This window comes from Cavia porcellus, unplaced genomic scaffold, assembly GCF_034190915.1.
Source record: "Cavia porcellus strain 051 isolate PalLab524CR breed Dunkin Hartley unplaced genomic scaffold, mCavPor4.1 scaffold_12, whole genome shotgun sequence".
NCBI lineage: Eukaryota > Metazoa > Chordata > Mammalia > Rodentia > Caviidae > Cavia > Cavia porcellus.
Genome location: NW_026947495.1, coordinates 74,792,484 through 74,808,120, shown reverse-complemented (window position 1 = coordinate 74,808,120; position 15,637 = coordinate 74,792,484). Strand labels below are relative to the sequence as shown.

Genomic DNA, 15,637 nt, shown 5'->3' with positions numbered 1-15,637 from the left:
AGGTTTGGTCACTATAGCCGCAGGAGGTGGAGGTGAAGCTTTTTGAAATGATTGGATGACAGGGGCTCTAACCTTATCAACAAATTAACCTGTATTGACCTATTGATGAATGCATATTGGAATGGGTTTAGGGGAAGAAGCTTTGTTGCAGAAGGGAGTTTTCGGACTTTGTTTCCATGCTACCATGAGGTGAGCAGCTCTATCTATGGTGTTTTCCCCAGTATGTTAATGTTCTTGTTTGCTACCTCCAAAACCATGAGCCAAATGGAATCTTTTTTTCTGCAAAATTGTTTCTCAGATATTTTTGTCACAACAATGGAATACTGATTAACATATTTATTTCCCTTGATAATTTGTACTTTTTCATGTAATAGGGATATAGAAAATATTATCTGTATTGATGTATTCAAACAGTTTATGACTAAACTGGAACAAAAACTCCAATATCAAGAGACTGTAGCATTCATAGTCACAACCTGGCTTATAAAGGGGAAATTCACCAAAATTTCTTTAAGCAAAAACCTGTGGAAAACAAATATTGGGCAATATAAGCCAATATACTTTTAAATAGTTTTTTTTTTTGTCTTTTTCCTTTTTATCGGTACCAGGGATTCAACTCATGACTGCCTGCTTGCAAGGCAGGCACTTACGCCGCTGAGCTAAATCTCCAGCCCCTAAATAGTTAATTAAAATCTGAGCGCTATTTAAGAAGACGCCTTTTTAAGGCTGTCCCAATTCCATGACAAAACATGCATATTTCACTGAGGTAACTAACTCAGAAATATCAATTCATGAGAATGCAGCACAATAAGGAACTTGTCAACTGACTGCATTTACTGGTTTTATGGAGGGGGTCATATAATCTGATTATTTAATGTGGCATGAAAAGCTACACTAAGAATCCTGGAAAGATTGTGGATCAGAATACAGAAGTTTCTTCTATAAGAGAATGGGAATGTGATAATTACCACATAAAATTACAGTGTTTCACGTACCAGAACCACTCACTGCTTGATCACAACTTCACTTCAAAAACATACACATTGTTATTCACTGAAACTAATGAAGCAATTTGAGAACAAGAAATGGAGTCTCTCTCTCTCTCTCTCTCTCTCTCTCTCTCTCTCTCTCTCTCTCTCTTTCTTGCTGGTGAGCTGCAGATAGACTTAAGTTGCAACATTATCAGAAAGGATATTGTCTTTTCAAAAATCATCAAATTCCAAAAATGTCTTGGCACATGATACTATTCCATGATATTTATTTAAAATTTTATCATAATCTCCAATTATCCTCAACATAATGTTCATATTTTAATTACACAATTATTTTACTGTACATGAAAATACCACCTGATTACTTTAACTTTGAGCAATTTCTTTGAAACCAAAATAATTTTGTTACCTGAGAAACTTATTTTATAAAAGCAATAGGGACTTATTATTCAAGATGTTTAAGGCAGAATGGTTAATGCAGAAGGCTTAAGGTTCACGCTTGCTGCTTTGCCTGGGCTTCTGCTTCCTTCAAACCAGGTGGTACCTTCAAGCCTAAAAAGCATGCACTGAATTATTTTCTCGGGATTCAAAGAAGGCATCATAATCCCCATGGTACTGGCTTTCACTGAAAATCTGACGTGGCAAGGATACCTGGTGGCGGGTCGACTGTTTTCAGGTACATTTTCTCTCATCCACTCCAGATTCTCTTCATTGGCTGCAATATCTTTTTCTTCAACTCCTATTTTGTTGGCTTCTAAGAAGCTAAGCACATCTTGCTGTTTCTTCTTAATCAAAGTAGAGCCAGAAGAAGGTGCAGTATATACATGGATCGCCATCCTGGGAATGGTGGCTGTTTGGATGCTGAGCACAGCTGCAGATCTTGTATTTTTGACTTATGTTTCTAGAGTAGATTTTATGGTCACTGGGTTTAGAAGTTTTTGGATTTCATTTTGGGTAAGGGAAGAGGAGCTTTACGTTTTTTTTAGATTGTTAGCACTGTGGTACCAGTAACCGATTTGTATGTTGACAAATAAAATATAAGGAACAAGAAATTATCACTGTGCAACTATATTTCTGCCTCTGAAAATGCTTTGTTGATATTACAGTTAAATTTCTTGGATCTTTGAACTGAACATATCTGTCACTTTTGGAAAAAAGCTAGAGATGGCACTTTATATATCATGCTGAGACCTATTCAATGTTATTTGTTGCACTTTTAATAAACAATCGATTTTTGTTCAGCATGTGCACAGCTGACTTTTCTGTTCATTAGTGCTGTGTACTGATTCATGAAGCATGATCACTCAGCGAGACTTAGTTGTTACCAATTACATTTTCTTCCCCTTATGACTTATGAAAGTGACTACACTGGTGCACAGAGATAAAACTTGGATGACAAATTCATAACTTCTGTAAAGCAAATTATAGAAATTAATTCCCAAATGATAACAGAAAACTTCATTGTGTAAATGTATGTCAGGTTATGGGAGAAATAATAATACCTTAGGACTTTATATTCTTCCAGCTAACATCTTTTAAGAGCATTGTACTGTTCTAGGTTCAGTGATGAACTAAAGAAGGTCTCAGTTCTTGTAGAAACTGCATTGTAGTCCTGCCAAAGAAGATAAAAATCAATATGACAATTAGTAGTAAACTTAAGGAGAAATGAAATACTGTGTGGGAAGAGGATGTTTTAACTCTTAAGTAACAATACTGATGTTGACAACATATTTTTATTAAAGGCAAGTCTGTAAATGTTTTAGGTCGTATGGGTTGCATGCAGCCTCTGTTGTACATTTTATAACCTTTTAAAAATGGAAAGATCTGTTCTTACCTTGAGACTATGCAGAAATACTCTTGTGAGACCAAGGATTTTATTTCAATTTGGAAGTATCACTGCAAAAGAGAATTTTTGTTATGCTGAAATTTTTTCTCATATTATCAAAGTGATGTGTCAATTTATTTGTTTTTGTTTTAAAGAGGGTAAAACAAAACAACAAAACGAAACAAAGCATATCAAAAGAAAACAATATAAGTGACACAGATTTCAAAGCAAGACAACAGGAAATGTACAGTGGATACCATCATGTCTCTTGTTTTCTTCTAAATGGTTGTCTATATCTTCACACACAATGAATTCATACAAAACAAAATAGTACAGAACTGATCAGAACGGAGTAATGAAGGCAGTACAGAGCTTCAAAACCAGACAATAGGAAAATCAACAATGGCTGCCATAATGTCTCTGGTTCTCTTCAAAATAGCTGTCCATACCTTCATGTATGTTGAAATTAAACAATACAAAACAGCCTAAAATCACTTGGAACAAAGTATGAAAGCATTACTGGATTTCACAGCATGATGATACAGAATCAGCAATGATGCACCATAATGTCTCTTTTTCTTCAAAGTAGCTGTTCATTTCATCACGTGTAATATAACAGATTCTCGTAAACTGTTTAGGGAAGGTTCTAGGCATGTGTAAGCCTCTACATGTACATCCATCCTTTCTTCATTAGAGCAAAAAACAAAACAAAACTAGAAAAACAAGGAACAAAAAGAAAAATAACAATAGCAAAGAGCCCAAAACAGTGACGATAGAGGCCTTCAAAACAAGGTGAGAGAAACAGAACTAAGGTTGATATTTTACATAGTGATCTTCAACAGTTCCTCAGATCACCAGACACAAGCATGCAAAATTGTTCCAGTTTTACAAAGGTTAACTGTTTTATTCCAAGAACTTATAGAATTTGCAGTACAATCATCTTAGCTATCCTAAGTGTGTTTATACAAATGTAGGTATTTTTTCTTTTCCCTTCTTTTTTCTTTTTCCTCCTTTTCCCTAAGATATTATTCTTTCCCCCTTTGAACAATTCTTACCCTTGCACTGTATTTATTGAAGATTTTGTATTTTATGTACTCTTGCCATTTCTTAACACTAGGGAGACAATACAGTATGTACACATGTGAGTTTGAACTGTTTCACTGATGAGTATGATCTCAAGTTGCATTCATTTACTTATAAATATCTCAATGTAATCATTCTGTATAGCTGAGTAGTACTCCATTATATAAAAGAACTACATCTTCTTTATCAATTCCTCAGTTGATGGAAATTTAGGTTGTTTCAAGATCTGGCTATTACAAATTGTGCCACTATAAACATGGGTGCACATATATCACTGTGGTATGATGTTTTCAGTTTTTCTGGGAATATGCCCAGAAGTGGAATAGCTGAACAAATGGGACTTCCAATCCCAGCTTTTTTTTTGTTTAAGGAGAAAAAAAAAAAAAAAACAGAAACAGGGTACAAGTTATACAGAATTTCAGAAAAAATAAACAGTAAAAAATCACTAGTTAATAGATTACATATTGTTATCTTAGAAATAGTTGTTCAAGTTACAAAATTAAAGCATATAAAGTAGACTTTCAAACAGTGAGACTGGAAACAGTTTTGTTCAATGATTCAACAAAACTCAGTAATTATGGTTATCTATCTTATACACTTAAATATATATGCAGTTATATTCTTTAGAGCACTTTCTTTTCCTTTCTTTTGTACAATGATAATTACAAATTTTGGGTTTTATTACTCCTACAGTTCTTATTACTTCTTTTGAAGAGAGTAAAATCAAATGCGACATAACAGAATCAGTCAGATCAAAAGGATGGACATAATAGATAATGCTATCTTAAAAAGAATTGCCTATATCATCAGTTATAATAAAATTGAACAAAACAGTAAAGAATAAGACCAATAAAATGAAAACATTGGAGACATTAGAGGACTTCAAAAGAAGATAATAGTCAACCAGAATGGGCGTCATAATGAATCTTATTGTCTTCATAGTTGTTGCCTATACTTTTGAACTTGGTACCATCAAGCATAACAGAATAGAGGAAAATCAGTCAAAACAAGATGGTGAGAGCAATACAGGGTTTCAAATCAAGTAGATAGGAAATCAAAGTGGGTTACTATAATATATCCTGCTATTTTTATTTATTTTTCCCTTAATTAAAAGGATAAAAATAAAAAGTAGATAATAAAAAGGAGATTGAGATAAAAAAGAGGGCATAACAACAGAACAGCATGGGTCAAAACATAGCCATTTAAGCAAAATAGTGTTTCACCACAAGATAATCTCGACATAAAAGTAGTTACCATAGTGTCTCTTCCCTTAAAATCTTTGGGTATAACTTCATATACTGTAGCATCAAACATATCAAGACAATGTAAAACCGTTCAAGAGAATGACATATTACAGGGTATTTAGAATCAGGTAACAGAAAATGAACAATGGTTTCTGTATAATCTCCTTGTCTATAAAAGTTTTTGTTTTTATTATCACATATAATAAAATCCAATAAGATACAACAGGTTAAAACCGATGGAGACAGAAGAACAAAAGCTTGATGGGACTTCAAAACAAGAGGATATTAAATCAGCACTACCTATTATGATGTCTTTTTCCTCCAAAATGGCTGTTCCTACCATCCAGCCTTCTCTGCCTCATTTCTGTTGAGCTCTTTTTCTGTCATTAGTTGTCAGTGTGTCTTCTTCATTTTGCTTTCTGCTCCATTCATTGTGGCCTCTCTGCCACTGTTTCTGGAATCTTGGTATTTTTCATTTTTAGAATATCCTGCAGTAATCTCTGTAGAGTTGAATTGGTGGTTGCAAATTCCCCTAGTTCCTCTTTATCCTGGAAGCACCTTGTTTTTTCATCAATTTCTAGGGACAGTTGTGCAGGTATATCAATCTTGGCTGGAGGTTATTATCTTTCAAAGCTTGAATTATTTCGCCCCATGCTCTTTGTGATTTGATGGTTTGTGCCGAGAAGTCTGCTGTAATTTTGATGGGTGTTCCCTTGTAAGTGATCTGTTTCTTGTCTCTGATGGCTTTTAATATTCTGTTCTTATATTGGATTTCTGGAATTTTGATTATTATATGCCTGGGTGTAGCTCTGTTTGGGTTGTAGGTGGCTGGGGTCCTGTATGCCTCATACATCTGAGTATCTTTACCTTTTGCTAAATTAGGAAAATTCTCCTGGATTATTTCTGTGAATAGCTTTTGTAGTTCATTTGTTTGTGTCCCTACTTCTTCTTTTATATTCTTAATTCTTAAATTATAGATCCTCTTATCACCTTCTAGTCTTTGTATTATTGCTGTTTGTTTTCTTGTTATTTTTAAGAAGTTTTTCATTTCATGCTCCCATCTTACAAATCTGCCCTCCAGTTCTGATAATCTGTCCTTAATTTCTTTCAAGCTGTTATGCCAGCTTTCAATAGAGTTTTTAGTTTCCTGGTAATCTCTTTGAACCTGCTTCGTGTATTCTATGTTTTCTCTATTTTCTCCATCAAACAATTCTCCCCTTTTTTTCTGTTCTTCTATCCCACCATCTGTTTTTTCTTGGGCGGTGCTTAGCATTTCTCTAACTATTCTACTTATTTCTTGCTTTATTTCATTAAATACTTCATTTTTGAACTCATCTATGTGGCTCCGGAGATACCGCTTTATGTCTATTGGTGCTGTGTCTGATATTGCATGTTTTCTGTCTTCATTCTCTTTTGCATTTACCTTTCCTGGATCAGTGTTCTCAGGACTGGGGACTGAGGACCCTTTCTTGTTGCTCCCTCTTCCCATACTTTTTGTTCCTTCCATACAAGCATATGTAGGAGGTCCAGTTTTTTTTTTCTCTTTGTCTGTTACAGTTTGTTTGAATCTGCCGGCTAGGTGTTCCCGCCCACTTCAGTGTACTAGGGAGACACAGACCTGGGCAGCCTCTGCTGGGCCCATCCTTCCAGATCAGCCTAGTGAAGGCTTCACTGCTAGGGTGCACCGCCAGGCGCAGGGACTTGATTTGGGCTAGCATATTGGATCTTAGTCCACAGCATCACCAGGCCAAGTGCTCCCCACCAATCCAACTTGAGAGGGGAATATGTGACTAAAGTCACTGCAGGGCCCTGTTCCAGCTAGTCTGCCCATTCCCAGAATGTCCTCAGTTAGAGCCTCCTATTCTATGAAAGGGTCCCCATTTCTCTCACTCACCGCAGGCTGATGCAGAGCTCCCTCCAGTCCCGCTCTCAATGCCCTTTGGTTCGCTGATTCCCACTCTCAGAGCTTTTGTGCATCTCTCTCCCTGCCATGCTGATTGGGATGCAGTAGTGACAGCAGGAAATTCAAATCGCAGCTTCCAGTGGCATGGGCTCCAGCTTCTGCGCTGAGATTTTATCTATTCCTGTTATAGCATCAGGATTGCATTTCCAGTTGGTTTCTCTCAGCTTAGTTTGTTCCTGGGTCAGTGGAGTACATCTCCCCTAGCTTAGGACTCCTCACATGGCACCCCTCCTGGATTCTAAGCTGGTAATCTCAGAGAGCCTCCGTGGCTGCTGTTATTTGTCCGCCATGTTCTCCCGGAATCAGTGTGGTTTTAATTTGCATTTCTCTAATGACCAATGATGTTGAATGTTTTTTCACGTATTTATTTCCCATTTGTATTTCTTCATCTGAGAACTGTGTATTCATCTCAGATTCCCATTTTTGGATTGGGTCTTTGAATTTCGGTGGTATGATTTTTAAAATTCTTTGTATGTTCTAGACAGAAGCCCTTTGTCTGAAGGACAATTGACTAAGATTTTTTTCAAAATTTATGGGTTGCTTTTTTACTCTGTTCGAGATTTCTTTCTACATGCAAAAACTTTAGTAAAACAAGATCCCAGTTATTGATTCTGGGAAGTATTTCCCATGAGATTTGATTCTTGTTCATGAATTCTCTACCTATCCTTATGTTTTCAAGATTTCTACCTGCTTTGTCTTCCAGCAGATTTAGTGTTTCTGTTTTAATTTTTAGATCTTTGATCCATTTGACTTTAGTACCTGGTGATAGGCATGGGTCTAGTTTTTGTTTAAGGCATATGGAGAGCCAGTTTTTCCAGCACCTTTATTAAATAGACTATCTGTCTTCCAGTGAATGTGTTTGGCCCCTTTATCAAAGATAATGTGACTGAGTGTGTTTGTAGTTGTTGTATTCCATTCATCTTCAGGTAGGTTTTTATTCCAGTACCATGCTGATTTTATTACAGTAGCTTTGTAGTATAACTATAAGTCAGGGATAGTGATGCCTCGTGCTTTGCCTTTGTTGCTCAGTATTGGCTTTGTTATTCTAGGTCTTTTCTGGTTCCAGATGAATTTTGGGAATGATTTCTCTAGGTCTATGAGGTATGCTAGTGGTATTTTGATTGGAATTGCATTAAATCTGTATAACAAGATTTGAGAGAATGGCCATTTTCACAATATTTGTTCTTCCTATTCATGAACAAGGGATTTCTTTCCATTTTCTGAAGTCTTCTTCAATTTCTTTTTTCAGAGTATTATAATTTTCCCTGAATAGATCTTTTACTTCTTTTGTTAGATTGATTTCTAAGCATTTTTGGATGCTATTGTGAAGGATGTGGCTTCTCTTATTTCTCTCTCAGTGATTTTGTTGTTAGTGTATAGAAATGCTATTGATTTTTGAGTGTTGACTTTGTATCCAGCTACATTACTGAACTTAGTTATTATACCTAGGAGTCTTTCAATGGAGTTTTGGTGGTCTTCTATGTAGAGTATCATGTCATCTGCAAATAATGATAATTTAACTTCTTTTCCTATCCTTACTCCTTTTGTTTCTCTCTCTTGTCTAATTGCTCTGGATAGTATTTCCAGCACTATATTGAATAGGAATGGTGATAATGGACATCCTTGTCTTGCTCCTGATTTGAGAGTAAAGGCTTTTAGTTTTTGGCTATTTAATATGATGCTGGCTGTTGGTTTGTCATAGATGGCTTTTATCATATTGAGGTAAAGACCATTGTTATGGATTAAGAACTGGTGGTCAACTTAACACCAGACGGATTACATCAGCATGGCACTGAGTGAAGATGCCCCACCTGAGGAAAGTTGCCAGCATAAATAGGCGGAGGAGAAGGCAGTTGTTAATACATTGTTGCATTGAGGCATTGAGGCATTGAGGCATTGTGGCATTGTGGGTTCTCCTACGATTTGCTGTTTGAGCTGTTGGTTCTCCTGGAGTATCTTTGGTCCTCACATCCAGCATTGCTTCCTGGATCCAGAGGGGAAGACATGTGCTGATTGGTTTCCAGGATGAACTCCTCATGCTAGCTTCCTGGCATGTACCCGACTGTGCTTGTAGCTGGAGGAGCTTGGGGCCTTCGTGTTGCTGAGGATGGCTGTGGTGCTTTTCAGGACAGTCCTGGTCTTTGTTGTGAGTATGACTTTTTTGGCTCCAGCATAGAACCCTTATCGTACCATCACAGCTCCTTCACCTCACTGGCATGGACTTTCTGGCTTCCACCGCTGAACTTTGGGCCTTCCCAGCACAGATCCGTAAAAGAGACTGGTGTGAGTCCTTCTTGTGGGCTCTGAACCTTCAGTTGGACTTGTGGGAGTCATTGTCATGAGCTCTGGGTTTTCATCTTGACTCATGTGGGACATTGCTGTGGGATTTAGGCCCTTGACTAAATAGTCTATGTCCTTGGTGTTGTGGATAGATGCATTTTCTTGTGTTAACTCCTGGTGACCATTATAGAAATAGTATCATAGACTCCATGTCCTGATTCTAAATTGTTCACCATACAACCCCTGACTACAAAACCATCTATTTCAATTTTCTGTAAAGTTTTTATCCCGAATGAGTGTTGGACCTTATCAAAAGCTTTTTCTGTATCTCTAGAAATGATCATGTGATCCTTATTTTTGGTTCTATTGATATGGATTACAGTTATTGATTTACATATGTTGAACCATCCCTGCTTTCCTGGGATAAATCCCACTTGGTTGTGATGTCTAATCTTCTTGATGATTTGCTGCATTTTGTTTGCCAATAGTTTATTGAGAATTTTTGCATCTATGTTCATTAGAGAAATTGGCCTGTAGTTGTCTTTTTTTTGTTGGTTCTTTGTCTGGTTTTGGTATTAGAGTAAGACTTGCTTCCATGAATGAGTTAGGGAGAATTGCTTTCCTTTCAATTCACTGAAGAGTTTGAGTAGTTTCGGCATTAAATTTTCTTTGAATTCCTTGTAGAATTCCACAGTTAATCCATCTGGACCTGGGATTTTCCGTGTTGATAAGGTTTTAATTATATTTTCAACTTCATTAATTGAAATTGGGTTTTTCAGAAGTTTTACATCTTCTTGATCCAGCTTTGGTAATTCATATGTTCTAGGAATCTTTCCATTTTCTCCGTGTTATCAAGCCTGTGAGAGTAGAGGTTTTTAAAACAGGTATTGATGATCTTCTGTATTTCCACAGGGTCTGTAGTGATTTCATTCTTGTCATTCTTTATTGAATGAATTTGAGTTTTTTCTTTCCTTTTTAAAATAAAGATGGCTAGAGGCTTATCAATTTTATTTATTCTTTCAAAGAACCAACTCTTCAATTCACTGATTCTTTGTATTGCTTTCTTAGTCTCTATTACATTGATTTCTGCTCTGATCTTTATAATTTTCTCCCTTCTTTTGGCTTTGGGCTTGACTTGCTCTTCTTTTCCTAGATGTTTGAAGTGTAGCATCGGGTTGTTTATTTGTTTTCATTCTCTTTTCCTGATATTAGAACTCACTGCAATAAATTTTTCTCTGAGAACTGCTTTCATTATATCCCACAGGTTTTGGTAAGTTGTATTTGTATTTTCATTTGCTTGTAGATATTGTTTAATTTCTTCTTTAATTTTCTCTGTGACTCACTGATTGCCCAGGAGTGTATTATTCAATTTCCATATGTTTGTGGGTTTTTGTAGTTTCTTTTGCCATTAATTTCTAGTTTCATGGTGCTGTGATCTGAAGACATGCATTGGACAATTTCAATTCTTTTGCATTTATTTAAGTATGTTTTGTGGGCTATTATATGGTCTATTTTAGAGAATATCCCATGAACTACTGAGAAGAATGTATATCCTGATGTTGTTGGGTGGAACACTCTGTCTATGTTCACCAAGTCCATTTCTTTGTTGACTTTCTGTCTAATTGATTTGTTTCTTTATGTCAATGGGGTGTTAAGGTCTCCTACTGTAATTGTGTTATTGCTTATTTGATTTTTAATTTCTGTTAATATTTGTTTTGTATCTCTGGGTGCTCCCAAATTTGAGATTGTTATCTCTTCCTCTTGAAGTTTTCCCCTAAGTAGTATGTAGTGACTTTCTGTATCTCTTTTTATCACTCTTGGTTTGAAGTTCACATTGTCTGCAAACAGAATAGCTATCTCTGGTTTTATTTATTTATTTTTGGTTGCTGTTGCATGAAGTATTGTTTTTCATCCTTTGACTTTCAGTCTACGAGTTTCTTTTTGGGTTAGGTGGGTTTCTTGTATATGGCATATGTTTGGATGTTGTTTCTTGATCCATTCTATGCCAGTCTGTTTCTTTTAATTGGTGAATTGAAGCCTTTCACATTAGTGGTTATGACTGATGTTATTTTTCTGCTGTTGATTCGTTATCTTTCTCCTCTGTTTAATTGTTTACCTTGCTTAGTATTTTTTTCCCTATGTCTATGTAGAATGTCTTTCAGTATTCTTTGCAGGGTTGTTTTGGCGTTCATGAGGTTCTTCAGTTGTTATTTGTCATGGAAATATTTTATTTCCATGACAGTTTTTCAGGGTACATCAATCTGGGTTGGAAGTTGTTTTCCTTTAGGATCTGAAATACTTCACTCCACACTCTTCTTGACTTCGTTGTTTGTGTTGAGAAGTCTGCTGTTACTCTGATAGGCTCCCCTTTATAGGTGATCTGTCTCTTCTCTCTAACAGCTTTTCATATTCTGTTCTTATCTTGGGTTTCTGGGGTGTTGATTATTATATGTCTGCGTGTAGTTTTATTTTGGTTATGGCTATTTGGAGTTCTATGTGTTTCATTTAGGTGTATCTCAGTTTCCATTCTCATGTTTGGGAAATTTTCAGCTATTACTTCTATAAATAGCCTTTTGATATCATTTGTGTTGTCACTTTCTTTTTTGTTTATCCCTATCAATCTTATGTTGTTTGTCTTTGCATCATCTTGCAGCTGTTGAATTGTTATTTCCTGATTCCTTGTTGTTTTTAAAAGATCTTTCCTTTCCTGTTCACTAGCTGCAATCTTGTCTTCACGGTCTGAAAGTCTATCATTGCTTTCATTGAGAAGTTTCGATGGAAATTTTGATTTTTTGTATATCTTTTTGAATCTGTTTCATACATTCTGTTTGTTTCTTATATTGTTCATTCAGGGTTTCCATCTTTTTGCATTGTTCCTCTAATTTTTAAACTATGTTTTCTTTAGATGTGGTCAGTATTTCTTTCATTACATTTTTTCATTTCTTTTTTTTACATGAAAAATTATTTCTGATCTGAGTTCTTTTATAGCTTCCTGGAGTTGATTCTTTAGTTCAGTTTCTACCATTTCAGGAGTTTCAAGTGTATGGCTTACATTTTCCTCTATGTCCATGTCTCCTAGGCTTGCTTGGGATGAGCTGGAGGTTGGAGATTTCATTTTGCTCTTTCATTTTGTCAATTTCCTATATTCCTTTAGGGAAGCCAAAGGCAAGGTATCAGTTATTCCTTGGGTTGAAAATGTCTATCCCTTTTGCAGGGAGTTTACCCAGTTGAGGAGAGGTCCTTACACAGACATTGCCAGGTGGTTCCCAGCCACTTGGGGTCACTGGGCAAGGCTCTACCAGTCTTGGAGGATGAACTAAGGCTTCCCTGTGGGATGGAGATCGCTGTGTGCCCTTTTGGCTTGTGAGGAGGAGTTCAGGCAGCTGTGGACCATCAGGGAAGGCTGGGCAGGGCCCGAATAGGCCTGGAGGGAACTTCCCTTGGGTCCCCTGGTGATGTGGGATGCAGGGCAGGACCCTACCAGTCTTGGAGCAATGTGCCAAGACTTCCTTGTGGGATGGAGATCGCTGTGCGCCTTTTTGGTTTGTGAGGGGTGGCACAGACAGCTGATGTGGGCCACTGATGTGTCAATTTAAAAATTATAATTGAACACTTATTTTAGTCAACTTTGTATCACTGATTAAAATACCTGGCAGATGCTACTTAACAGGTAAACAGAAGTTTATTCTGGCTCCTGGTTCTGGAGGTTGTATCAGTTGCATCCCTCAAGAGATATTGTAGGTATTTGTACCAATTTACTGAATTCTCCTTGCTACCAACAGTTAATTGTGACTATCCTGGGACCATCTGTCTTAGTTACTTTTTACTCATCACTGAGACAAAATACCTGAAGCCCAAAGTTGGGAAAGGGAAGGTTTATTTCTTACAGTTTTTGGAGGTTTCAAGGCAAGCAGGCATGGCTGGGCTGCAGTTCATGGTGGCTGCAAACAGCAGGCTGGAACCAGCAAAGAGCAAGACACACCTTCTTCCTGCCATTACATCACATCCTGGCTCCACCCCTATGTGGGTGGAGCACTTACACCATCAATCCAAGCACTAGACAATGAACCAATCACAAATACACAATGCAAACTCATGAGGTTGGAAGATATTCTAGGTATTTGTACCAATTTACTGAATTCTCCTTGCTACAAACAGTTGATTGTGACTATACTGGGACCATCTTAGGGATATTTTGGAAAGTAATGAAAGCTAGTTCTACCACAAGAGATTTTTATGTAATTGGTTTGTATATTCACCTGAGCATCAAGTTTTCTGTAATTTTTAAATTATAAGGACAACATACTATTAGTGACATGTGGTGTTCACACACAATATCATAAAGAAACCATCTCTATGTAGTATGAGAACACTTTCATAACCCTAAAGGAACATTCTGTACCTATCAATCAATCACTACCTATTTTCTTCATTGCAAGTGTATAGAAACATAACTGTTTTTCATGTGTTCACTTTGTGTCTTATAACTTTTCTAAATCCATTTATTTGGAGTGTGTGTGTGTGTGTGTGTGTGTGTGTGTCTGTTCCTTAGGGTTTTTATGTATAAGATCATATTACCTGTGCATAGAGATGGTTTTACTTCTTTTCCTCTTGAATCTTTTGTATTTCTTTTTCTTGCTTTCCTAAATTGTTCTGGCCAGAACTTCCAGCACGGTACTGAATAGCAGTGGAGAAAGTGAACATCAGTAACTTTTTCCTGATCTTGGTGGACATTTTCAGTCTGCCATCACTGATGCTGTTAGCTCCAGAAATTTCATAAATTCTTCTTATACTGTTAAGTGAGTATTGTAGTCAGGGGTTGTAAACAGAGAACAATTAGAATCAGGACATGGAGTTTATAATGTTATTTTTATAATGGTCATCAGGAGTTAACAAAAGAAAATGTAGAAAATCTATCTGCAACACCAAAGACATAGAATATTTAGTCAAGGGCCTAAATCCCACAGCAATGTGCCAGATGAGTCTAGATGAAATCCCAGAGTTCATGACCATGACTCCCATGAGTCCAAATGGAGGTCTAGAGCCCACAAGAAGGACTCATCCCAGTCTCTTTATGTATCTGTGCTGGGAAGGCCCAAAGGTCAGCGGTGGAAGTGAGAAAGTCCATTCCTGTGGGGTGAAGGAGCTGTGCTGGTGGGATGAGGGCTTTTTGTTGGAGCCATGAAGTCACCTCACAACAAAGACCAAGACTGTCCTGAAAAGTACCACAGCCATCCTCAGCGACATGGAGGCCCTGAGCTCTTCCAAAGACAAGCATAGTTGGATACATTTCAGGAAGCCAGCGCGACTAGTTTATCCTGGAGACCAAGCGGCACAAGTCTTCCCCTCCGGAGCCAGGAAGCAATGCTTGATATGAGGACCAAAGCTTCTCCAGGAGAACTAACAGCTCAGACAGCAACTCGTAGGAGAACCCACAATGCCTCAATGCAACAAGGCATTAGTCCTTAACGTCTCTATACCCTTCTTCTTCTTTTCTACCTATTTATGTTGGCAACTTTCTTCAGGTAAAACATCCTCACTCAGTGTCATGCTGATGTAATCCAGCTGGTGTTAAGTTGACCACCAGTTTTTAATGTGTAACAGTAAGTTTTGTTCTATTTCTCTTTTTTATTTAAAGGAAAAAGAACAAAAAACAAAACAGTATAAGAGTACAAGTAATACAGAATTTCAAAAAAACAGTAAGAAATCACTAGTTAATAGATTACATATTGTCATCTTAGAAATGGTTGTCCAAGTTACAGGATTAAAGCATACAAGGTGGACATTCAAACAATGAGACTGCAAACAGTTGTGTTCAACGATCAAACAAAAACCCAGCAATATGGTCATCTATCTTAACACACCTAAACACACTTGCAGTTGTATCCTTTAGAGCACTTTTTTTCCTCTGTTTTTTACAACAACATTTACACATTTTGGGTTTTATTACTTCCATAGTTCTTATTACTTTTTTGGAAGAGAATAAAACCAAATATGACAAAGCAAAGCATTCAGTCAAAACAAAGGATGGACATAGCACATGATGTTAAAACAGAATACATGGTAATCAACAATGGTTACTATAATGCCTTTTGCTACCTTAAAAAGAATTGCCTATATCACTAGGTATAATAAAATTGAACAGAACAGTACAGAACATGACCAATAAAACCTAAACATTAGAGACATTACAGGACTTCAAAAGAAGATAATAGTCAAGCCAGAATGGGCATCATAGTGAATCTTATTG

General features: G+C 36.8%; 1 pseudogene; it reads right to left on the bottom strand.

Annotated features, from left to right (window-relative positions):
- Positions 1 to 1,485: 1,485 nt before the first annotated feature.
- LOC100724520 (adapter SH3BGRL-like) lies at positions 1,486 to 1,828 on the bottom strand (annotated as a pseudogene).
- Positions 1,829 to 15,637: the final 13,809 nt, after the last annotated feature.